This window comes from Rhea americana, unplaced genomic scaffold, assembly GCF_003343005.1.
Source record: "Rhea americana isolate MKP2758 unplaced genomic scaffold, rheAme1 scaffold_220, whole genome shotgun sequence".
In the NCBI taxonomy this organism is placed as follows: Eukaryota; Metazoa; Chordata; class Aves; order Rheiformes; family Rheidae; genus Rhea; species Rhea americana.
The window spans coordinates 1,233,031-1,245,157 of NW_028186330.1; positions in this window are offsets into that span (position 1 = coordinate 1,233,031).

Below are 12,127 nucleotides of genomic sequence, written 5' to 3' on the forward strand. Positions count from 1 at the left end.
TCATACTTACTTATCGCAGTTCATTTTTCACGCATTCACAGCTTCTAGAGCATTTAATCCTTGGCCTTTCATGCAGAAGAGAACCTAGTGTTATGCATCAGGAAATAACTTACATGAATATCTATTTCTTAATAACATCCAATATTTCCAGATCATACAAATCTTTTTAAGTAAAGAACTTAAAACTTTACTGTTTAAGTAAAGAACTTAAGGAAAGTTTTCAATTTGATGAAATCATCACATTTTTAAAGAGAAGCAAGGGGTATAACTGCTTTACTGAGGTATCTTCTATTATCTAAACAATCTAAAACTGTCAAAAGTCTCTGATTTGTGAGTCATATGGAGCACAGATTCTGCTTCCGGCAAGGGGAATCGTTTTGGTCAAATGATGTAAAGCTGTACCAGTCATGGAACATAGCAGCACGCATAAGATAGATAAAATAGGTTATTATTATTTCCTAGGCACTGAAGTTGGCAAAACTCCTCACTATGTTGTGAAGAAAGCTCCCCTTTTTAAGGTTTTTCTTAGTATACAATTTAAATTAACTCAACAYTGAGAACCAAATACAGACAAAAGGGAAAAAAAGGAAATACACAACAAAAAGAAAAGATTATCCTATTAATCAGTAAGAAAAAGCAGATATTCATCTTGACGATTTGTCTCACTGCCTTTTTCTTTGACATTAGCATATGCAGTCTCAAATGAATTAAGGACTGCAAATCTCCATAAAACAAAAAAGACAAAAAACCTAAAAGTATACAACACGTTCTCTCTTTCAGTACTGCTGCTATATATACCTTGAAGGGTATTCCAAACTTGACCCTCAAGCCATTTCCTAACTACCGAGTTCTACAAAGTCAGAAACCCCTCAAACTACGAATTTAAAGATATAGCTATAACATTAACTATTGTGCGCTTAAGGCGGGTGCAGCTATGATAAAAGAAATATCCCTGGTGTTCTTTATGGTTAGTTCCTAATGCATTACACTTTATATGAGCTTCAATTCAAAAAGCAGCTGCATGAAGCAGTTCTCAGGGCAACTTTATGATTGTATAGCCTATGGGTTATGTTAAAAAAAAATTGTCCTCAATCTTAAACTATGATTAACTCAGAAAAGCTTTTTATTAGCAAGCAAACAGAATCATTTGTAGTTTATGRGCCTGACTTGTTTCCACCAAAAAAAATGCTAAAACTCCTACCAACTTAAAAAGTGCARTATCTTGCTTTTCATAAGAATATACATGTTTGCCATCCTCTATCACTCACTCTAAATGTTTCAAAATGACCAGTTTCCCTTTTGTCATTAGAAGAACACATTTCTGGACACATGAAGGAAAAGTTGACTAGGGACCAGCAACATGGATTAGCCAAGATAAATCATGCCTGACCTGCCTGATTGCCTCTTATGATAAAATGATGGTATTTCTGGATAAGGAGAAAGCAATGGGTGTCATTTACCTTGACTTTAGCAAGGCTAAACACATTCAAAATTCTCCTAGAGTATTCTTTTATCCAAGTCAGGATGTTATAGTATGGACAAGCGGACAATAACATGAGGAAAAGAAATGGTTGGATGATCGGGCTTRTAAGGCTATGGTTAATGGGTCAAGTTCTACCTGGAGGCCTGTAACAAACAAAATATCAAAAGGGTCTATCCTGGGATCTGTCCTGTTTAACATCTCTATTAATGACCTGGAAGAAGTGATGGAAAGCACACTCATCAGGTTCCCAGATGACACCAAATTGGAGGGAACACCCAGTGTGCTCCAAGACAGAGCTGCTATTCAGGGGGACTCAGAGAGGCTAGACGAATTAGCCAAGAGCAACCTCAGGAAATTCAGCAGGGATAAATTCAAAGGGATAAAACTAGGAGGAGTGGTTGATATATCAGATGTTGTGATGCCATTTAGAGGGACCTCCATAAGTCAGCAAAAAGGACAGAGAGGAACCTCTWGAAGTTCAATAAAGGGAAGTGCAAAGTTTTGCATGTGGGGATAAACAACTGAATGCACTAGTATAGGCTGGGAGATGACYAGCTGGAAAACAGCTTTGCAGAGAAGGACCTGGGGGTCCTGCTGTACAAATTGAATGCGAGCCAGCAATGTGTTCTCACTGTGAAGAAGGCCAATAATATCCTGGGCTGCATTAGGAAGAGTGTGGCCAGCAGGTCAAAAGATGTGATCCTTCCCCTCTCCTCAGTCCTGCTGAGGCCACATCTGGAGTACTTTGTCCTATGCCAGGCTCCACAGTACGAGAGAGAGATGGAGATCCTGGAGCAAGTCCAGCAAAGGGCCACAAAGATGATCAAAAGACTAGAGCATCTCTCATATGAGGAGAGACAGAGAGCTGAGACTGTTCAGCCTGGAGAAGAGAAGACTCAAGGAAGATCTTATTAATGTTTATAAATATCTGATGAAGGATATAAAGAGGATGGGCTAAACTCTTTTCAGTAACAGGACAAGACACAATAGGCACAAATTAAAACACAGAAAACACTGTCCTGAGGTTCCTTCCAAATCAGATTAGATACTGAGACATAAATGGAGAAAAATAGGAATAGACAAAGGGAGCGAGGAGTTGGGAATATCACGTCAAAATAAAGTCAGACTGGAGCAGTGAGAATGTAATCAAGAGGACATTTAACAGGACTTCTTTAGAAGTCAGCCATATAATTCTCATCCTCACAGGCCATAAAGTGCCTCAAAGTTTTATCTGTTGCACACATGAAAGGTTTCTTCCAGCCCTCTCAAACTTTCCATCTCTTATATCACAAGGGATGCACCCTTGACAGTCGGAGGTTTATAAAGTTAATAGTTGTGAATTCTTACTGGCCACATCAAACCTTGTTACCAATAGGCATAAATCAGCAATTTTACCAAGAGCTAGGTCTCTAGTCAGCCAATCACTAGTCATTAGCTAGCCAGCTAGTGGGAGCTGCATTTCCAAGTATTTTAATCACTTGGTAAGTATTCTGCAAGATTCCCACCTAGGATAAGTGGCTAATCAATTAAAGCTCCAATAAGACAAAACAGCTCTAAAGCATTAGACCTGAAGATGGCTTTCAACCTTTACGTAAATGACGTTTGAATTCTGTAATGCTGCTTCACACATGCAAGTGCTAAATTGAGGTCACAAAGAAAACCCTCCTCTAATTCCTCAGTGCTTGGCTTTGTAAACATAAAGTCACTTTGAGTCTAGGAGATACATACAGAGCTTCTGGACTTGACTGGAGCCAATGAGGGCCCCAGGCAAAGGCAAAGCCCTGAGCATCTTCCTCGCTCACATCTAAGCCCCACATTGGAGGACAGACATCCAACACTATCAGATCTAACCCAGAAAGGACTCATGCAGCGTCAGCCTTTGTACAACTGGCATAGTTGCTTCCTCATTTAAAATGCTCTGTTCATGCAGGATATCTATTACTGTCTTGAAAATGTCCTGAGCAAGTGTTTTCATGCCTGTCAGAATTAGTACTTTCCAGGAAGAACTGAAAATTATTCTTTCCTTGGTCAGTGTGCCCCTTCCTTGAAACATGATGCATGGAGGACATTTTGAAAGGCATAGCATCTTTATACCTTAGGCATCTCTTCATATTATTGGAACTYTTTGTACTCTCCTGTGTCAAAAGCTCATTTTTTCTTCTCAGATTACTTCCATACACAAACCACTAAAAGGCCAAATAATATTCTATATACTGTACAAAAAGATAACTTTTTAAAWTGAAATCATACTTCCATATAATGGTTCACCCCAAACGGCTCTCCTAAGATCATGCTTGATCTTTCTCCAATTCCTTCCTCACTATCTCAGTTACTGTGTCTTGAAATTACAAACAATAAAATCCACTTATAAAAGGTGGAATTGCACCTCTAAGGTATCCTTTTATGATAACGGCAAGAAAAATAAGTAGAATTGCTCATTTAATTCTCTCTGAGAACAGGCTCTTTCTGTTGTGTTCCAGTATTGTTCATTTAGTTGTAATTTGACTGTTCTCTCAGCACTAATTTTACAGATGTGGAAAAAAACCCAACATACATACAATATTAATGCTAAAAAGTACAGATATCTCACAGAGTTCAAGAGGCTGTTGCAAAATTAGAAAGAGTGGGAGGGCTTTAAACAAGTAACTTTAGTACAGTTCAGAATCTAAGATCTAGATATTTGGTGCCTAGATGGAGGACATAGATGGTGCCATAGATGGAGGAAACCCCAAAGAAGACAATCTGAATATCCTCAAAATGTCCTGGAAGTATTTTAAGACCCTATTAATCCCAGGAAGGCCTTTTCTTTTAAGTTATGTTGAGGTAATCTTCATGAGGATAACCATTCTGGGAAATGAGGGTCACCAAAGTAAATGAGCAGCTCRTGCTTTTGTTAAACTAGTTTGCATGTGCATCTCATCCCTAATTACTGCAAATGAATTAACTCAAGGAGCAGTACCTCTCTATAAACTTCATAGAGAAGCTCTTTAAAAAATTAATAACCAACTACATCTACGTGTTGATGCTTACAAGCACCAACATAAATTGTGCAAATCCATAACAATAGTAATAAGCCAGAGAAAACTAACAGTCAGAGAACTAGTCAGCATGCCTACAATCATGGGATTTGCAGCACTGGACCCTTTTGTAAGGTTAAATGAAATCTTCAGCTAAATTTAATGTCTTCAGAAAATGGCCCTTGTCAGCATCATCAGGGAAGGATTCTCACATTTAGCACTCTAACTTATTTGAAGAGCCTTTTTTTAGGGCTTGTCTATAGGCAGTAAGTCTGTCCACGAGCATAATCTTGACCATCCAAACACAAYGTGCTCTGCTTAGCTTTAATAAGTCCCACATTTCATTTTACCAGATGCATTACCGTTAGTCAACTATGAAGATAAGTGGATCATTTCCCTGTTTGCCTTGGATGAGCTGGGTAGTAGGTCTAATGCTATTTCCCCTTTAGTCATTCACACATCTTCAGCAGAACTACTTCCAGCTGCATTGGAGAGAGGAGAGGGGAACTCACCAGCAATTTTAATATTATTTGCTCAAGTACTGAAATAAAACTGATGATATGGTTCCACTTCCTAATGGAGGTCTGTCCATCACAAACATTGGTGAATAGTTCATGAAGCATGACGTTACACACTAAGAGCATTGATCTGGCTTTAAGCTATTTGTAAACAATGTATTAGTTCATCTCTGCAAATTTATAAAAGATGTCCTCGTTTGGTCATAGTCAGATTGCTAATCTGTTAAACAGGAGACAAACTTTTAATTTCAAACAATTATAATCTTATCATTCCAGGTATCCCTTCTTTATTCAGAGGACTGCTTTTTAAAATCCTGCTTGAAAAAAACTAAGAAAAAAAAATACTCTAAGTTGCTGTTTTCATTCACAAACATTAAAGAACAACAAGTATTTTGATGCTTTTCACTGTTTGTTAAATGTTATGTTGTGCTAACCTCATGAAGTTGTGGTTCTTTGTGATGAACATTAACAGATCAAAGATATTGGCAACCATCTTTAATAGATTTGGGGAAGAAAAAACACTAATGACTCAGCTACATATGGAAATATTTTGCAGTGAAAACACTTCTTCAAACTGTGCTTGTTTTGATGCCAAAAACAATGTTCAGGAAAAATTGTCTGTTGCCTTCTAGTGTTAAGGTAATTGGTACATACCGTTTGCAGAATTTTTGTTGATGCTCCCATTGTATAGAGTATTATCATGAGAGAGTGGATACAAATTATAACGCATACAACTGGCAATTTGGAGACTTCTTAATGGCCCAAAGTAAATAATAGGCTATTACATAACAACAAAAATATATAATGTATCAAAATCCCTACCTAAACTTAGAAGACTTCACAGCTGTAGGAAAAACACAGCCCCAGACTTGATGCACTCAGAGGTCCAGCTGTGGTGGCACAGCTATACCCTGTACAGTAGAAAAACTATTTGCTTTCCCTCCAAACCCACTGCTACATCAATAGCAGCTGCATTTCACTAGAGTAACYGTGCTAGGAGCCTCTAGCATCACAGATGGTGCCTCACATCCTCATTCAACTTTGACATACTGGCAGAGCTCAATATTAGAGACATGGTCTAAGTCACCTGAAGTATGAGGCAAATAAAGCCAAAGCTTGACTGTTTCTCTGACAAATAGGGCCAATCTGCAGCGGTGGGTGGCACAGCGTCTGAAAACCAAGGTAGTGCCACGCTTGAAATTCTGTGCACTGCACAAGGAAAAGGTACTCGCGACACTGTGAATGTAAACACTGCAGCCCACACGATACCGGGTCTGGTGCGCTCGAGCACCACGCTTTATTTCCACGAGCTGAGCCGATCGGAAATGACTCCGCGTTGCGARCGACGAGCAGTGCTGCCTCTCCAGGGGGCTGTGCGCGAGCGCGTTAGATTCTCCCTCACTTCCATTCACTCCCTTCATCTATCAAAGGCGGGCAGCGACGCAAGTAGTGTTTTTAAAATGCATACCCAGCTCAATCCTCTCAAGCATCAAAACAAAGCTCAAGGAATACTTATGCCRTTAAAGGGATGGGCTTCCTTAAGTAAAGAAATAGTGATTGTCTAGGGCAGACTGAGAAAAGCACAGAGGCAGGAAGCACTTGTAACGTCAAATATTCAAGCAGAACTAAGTTGAYCCAACTGCAACATATCTGTCTATACATAGATAAAAGAAAACAAGCTCTGTTCCTCTCTCTAGCAGTAACTCAAAAGGAGGGACACTGAGCTGGATCTTTGAAGTCCATGGCAAAACTTTATCCAATATTGTATAGAGATAAAAAGATTGAGCTTGTACTTTTTTGATCATAGATGAATTGCCTGATTTTAAGACTTGCCAAACACCTGCAGCTTTTATACAAGTGAACACTGTGAAAAAAAAAAAAAGTCAATCTCTTCTCTCTGAAAGTCTCTGACAATAGGTCCGTAATTGTTAAAACAGCAGTGTATCTGGAATATTAATGTGATGGGCTAAAATATTACCTATATTTAAGATGGCAAGTTCACTTGATCGTTGCTCTGTAAGCACATGTATATGAAAGAGTCACATACACAAGTAATTTACCCAACAGAGCCACTTCACTTTTTCTTTGTATGACACACAATCACATATAACAGAGCAATAAATTGAGGGCATGTGGCCACATCAATTTTTCCAGTTATGATTTTAAATAAATAGAAATTCTCCCTTTTCACAATTGTTATTTTCAAACCTTTCTGATCTGCATCATTATGTAAATACTGAATTGCCACAGTAGAGTTAACAATTATTAGGATATTTGAAAACTCTTCTGCTTTTCTTTTTCAGTCAGAACATATGAAAGTGATTCTTTTTTTCCTCTATAAGAAAGAGCTAATTTWAAAAACTGCACTTATGAAAAAATATCTAATTAATGTTTTTTTTTTTTTTTGAAAACATGTAAAGAAAATGCATTCTGTGGCTTTGAATAAGTAGAGGCTTTAAGTACATTAAAGGAGGGAAACTTTCATTATTATCCTGGATAATTTACAAATATTGAGACCTATTTAATCTGAGATTTCTTGTCCAATGATTTCAATTAGTTCATATGGAGAACTGCAATGGAGAAAAAGTATATAGAGAAGCATGTCTAAAGGCTACCTTCCAAGAATAGTTGGAATCCCAGAAACCTTTAGAAGACATAACAGAATAAAAGATCTAGAATGTGAAAGATCTCATAATTTTACCTGCCTCATGATTGTGAAAGAATGGAAGACTGCAAACAAATAAAAGGTGTATCAAAAGTATTAAAAATAAACAGAAAAAAGTTAGATACATTCAAAATCAATGTTAAACTTCCACTTTGAACAGTGAAGGTAATTAATACTTGAGAGAGCTTACCTAAGGCTATGGCAGTTTCTCCACCCTGAAAACCTGGACACTCAGTTGCCTTCTTTTTCATGTGATTTGCTCTGACTCAGCAAGTAGCTACAGGTTTGAGACAGAAGATGAAGTCAGTTGAGATCTGATCTGCAGATAGTCAGAGCAGATGATCAAAATAGTCTTTAAAACAGCCCATAACCTGGGAAACTGTGACAATAGTGGCCTGCATAACTGCAGAGAGTTTGATTTCAGAAAGGGATAAAGGACTAGAGCAAATTCACCATGGTCTTTGGACCCAGTTAGGAAATGCTCCAAGGATGAACTTACCTTTCCACCTTCCAATCTGGAGAAACATTGTAAGCATGTGTTAAATTTCCAGCATGAATTTATCTCTCCTTGTCTTCACTGAGGTGCAAGTATTGCAGTTAAACTTGTATTTTAATGCTGTCCTGAAGAGGAATATTTTTCTAAACTGGGACCTGAGACAATTGAATTAATCCACAGGAGCAACATCATGTTGTTGGACTACCCTGAGGAGGAGTAAGCTTCAGTACGAAACTTTTACTAAGTAATAATAGTAGTAATTCTTGTCTTACCTTCTCAGTCAAGCACCTAGACATCAAGAGTAGTTCAAGCCTTGAATCGGGGCTTCCAAAAGCCTTCCTGACACCTGTCCTCCCATCCATACTTCAGATCTGATTTGAAATAAAGTTTAATTTCCATAAATAGGAATACTTAGAACCAATTATTTAGAGTACAATTACATGAAAGTGTTAAAGGATGGCCAAGGGCAGTGCACACATCATGCCAAGAAATGCTTCTGCAGAGGGAATTGCCACTTGAAGGGAAGACCTCTAAGCRTGGAGGGAATCACATCACTATGGCAGCTCTAGCACTGCAGCAGAGTCACCAAGAATGCACCAGGATATTGCACAGCAAATCACTGTTTGACCACATCACGTGTTGGGCTACAGTAAAATCACAGGACTGAGTCCTGCTAGCTGTCTCCTTGCTATCTGAATATTGTCCTAAGAAACTAGCTAGGTCTGATAAGACACTAGGAAGTGAGATTCTTCTGTCCAGTAATCATGTCATCATATTATATGTTGACAGTAATAGCAGAAAACTGTTGGATGATTAAAATGCAGGCCTGCAGAAATGCTAGGTAATTTAGAGGCAACAGCTACTGGGGGGCTGCAGCTTATAAAACAGAGGCATTTTGATGAACAAGACTAGAAGATCAAACCTCTTTGCATTTCAAATAAAAACTTGTCTTTGTTCTCACACCAGTAGAGATGAAAGCAATTTCTTAATTTCTGTGGACTCATTGAAGTCACCAAAGCCCCTTAACAACAGCTGCTGAGAAACCAAGGAAGTAACTGAAAAATTAGGCAACCAAGGCCAGTTATCAGCTGGTAAACTGGCTTACTTCTTTTTAATGCAGCAATACTGACAAAGAAAGCTGGAGTATAACAAAGATCAACAAACACAGTCAAGAAATAAACCCAAGCTTGGATAGATTTTTTTATTATTATTATTTTTAAGGAAGAATTTAATTGCAAGGCAGAAGCTACCTGAATTACACGATGAGCACACAAATACTGAAGTCAAAAACACTGTCTGCATGCACTAGAGAGCTACTAAAGAGTTCCACATCTTGCTACATATTAGTTTTCATACCACCATTAGCCTTATGAGGTGAAAACTAGTTTTTCTGGTCATAATATTGCTGGTTTGTTTTACAGAAGTGCTGCATCATTCAGTCAGCCCTTGGAAAACCTTTTTCTTATTCAGCTGTGAATATTGAATTTGTGTGAAGTAGAGGAAAGGAAACAATCCAAGGTAGTGCATCAACAGTGAAGGGGAAAAGGAATTTGGCCTTGCTGACAACCAGTGACAAACGAAAGATCAATACAACCACCAGGCGAGTTGTGAAATGGCTGCTGCTATGGAAATGAAACGGATGGGGAAAAAAGCATGCAGAGTTGCTTCCCACTATGCCCCTAGAAGAGACAACTGTATAAGGCGGTTTATCCTGTCCCTTGCTGACAGGGCTGTAAAGTCCAAATACAGCATCTCTCAGCAATCCAGGAGAGTCAGACCTCAGRCTATCACTACTGGGTAGCACCTAGTGCGCATATTTCCTCGAATACTACTATTTTAGTGCAAGGACTGCAGCCAGCTGCCTGTCCTGAAGTTCACTATAGGCCTAATTATGTAAGCGAAACTCTGCAGTCACCTTAGCCATCTTAGGCAGACTTCCCAACCCGAGCATCAAACTGCTTCTCCAAACTTGGCCTGGTCTTCATTCATCCAAAGTAATGCTTTCAGATTTCTAGAAATGCACAGGAGAACAGGAAAGAGAGCAGTTAAATTTATTTACTGTCATGATCATATGGTGCCACATGAAAAACAAGCTTTTTCAGTAGCAGTAGAATTGCATTTACAATTCATTGTACAGGCAAAGTTCTTCCCGAATCCCAGCAGGAGTTAACCAGTAATATGCAGCCCACTGAGATGAAAATATGTCCCCAAACGTCTTTTGACAAGGCTACCTACTGGTATGTAGGAGAACACGCAAGTGGGCTAATTCAGTTAGGCAAAACATCTGTTTATAGRCACAGGGTCAGTTTTAAGCATAATTATTCTGCAATGCTATATTTTACCAGAATTTATTATCATATCTAGCAAACCTTAATATTAATGTGAGTGAACAYAGGGAACACTAGAGAAAATACTTCTTTATCTGCAATAGCCTCTTAGTGCATCCTCCTTTCTTGTTTTATTTTACTTTTTTTCCTAGTATAGAAAGATTTAGGTCAGGAAATATTGTTCATAGGTAACAACTAGTTCAGTTGCAAATCCTGCTTGGAATGCACACATTCTTGGCAGGTTAGTGTTTGCCTAAAGGGATCTCTGATGAACAGAAACAGGGACTTTGGTTTCCATCACAGTCAATCCGTTAGCTTTGGCCTACATGAACACCCGCCCAACGTGTTCAGAGACATGAAAGCAAAGGCAGGCTATCCTCTCAAAACAAAAAAGAAAATGGGGAAATTTTTTAAATTTTGGTAGTATTTTGAGATCGCTTTCGTTTTTTTGTTTTTTAATGATATCACAGCTTCTGTTGTAATTACCTGCCTGGTATGACAACTCCTACTCTCAAAGGATTGCTGCTCGTTCAAGAACTTTGCCTTCTTGCTCCCTCTAGTGTTCCCGAGACATCGGGCGCAGTTTTACCGTTCCCTAGTCAGAATGTTTTTCTCGCTACTTCCATTTCCATCATGTCCAACCAAAGTGACCTGACAGGAAAGGACACCGAGACTGACTTTATTATAGCAATAATTTGAAACGTAAACCTTCACCTGGCATGCCGTTAAGTAATCCCAACTGTAGTAAGGTCCTTTACATCACTCAAATTAGTAAAGCTTATCACTGGCAGACAAAGCAGTGTTTGGACTTGGGAGAGACAAAGTGCAAACATATGCATTACCACAGCTGCTTATTAAAGACTATTTTAATTGGACTTTRGTATCATATACTCCAGCTGTGATCAGCAACTAAATTTTCCTATAAACAAGAGTGTGGCTGCATGTTGTATTTAGCTACGTCAGTTAATTGCATCAGTATGCAAAAACATAAAACTAGTGATTCTCAACTTCAAGAAAATAGGTCTCAGGCTTAAAAGAGAACCTCCACTAGCTGTTGTTGTTAACGCTTACAGCCTGCTTTCATGTTAGCAGCTAGAAGGTGGTGAACTTACTGAATAATAAATGTCTGAACTATTTGGTTATATAGGAAAAGCATTACTGCTACATTTGCACAGGATAGTAAGCAGCAAATTCACATAGTTGCCAAAAATCACTGCGATAGCCTGTTAAAGGGTCTTTATTTTTAGAAAGAAAAGTTGCAAACCTAAGATCCAAACATTAATACACATGACATTGCTTGTAACTGCAGCGTACTAAAATGATGCTGCTCCCTCAGCACCTCAGTGCACCTCAGTGGAACAAGATAAACTCTGAAACATCGAGCTAGCAAGACAAGACTGTGTTAATTAGTTTCCTGATGAATATGAGTACTTACAGTATAAACATCTGCACAATCTACTGTGGAAAACAAATTATTCTGGTGAGAAAAYATGGGCAAAATCTAGACAACTAGTATCTGCCATTTTTTTCAATCTGACTTCTGCCAGGGGCAASGCAGAAACATCCCCAGGCAATAAAACGCAAAAGGGACCAAATAGTCTTCTGCTCCATCAGCACAATC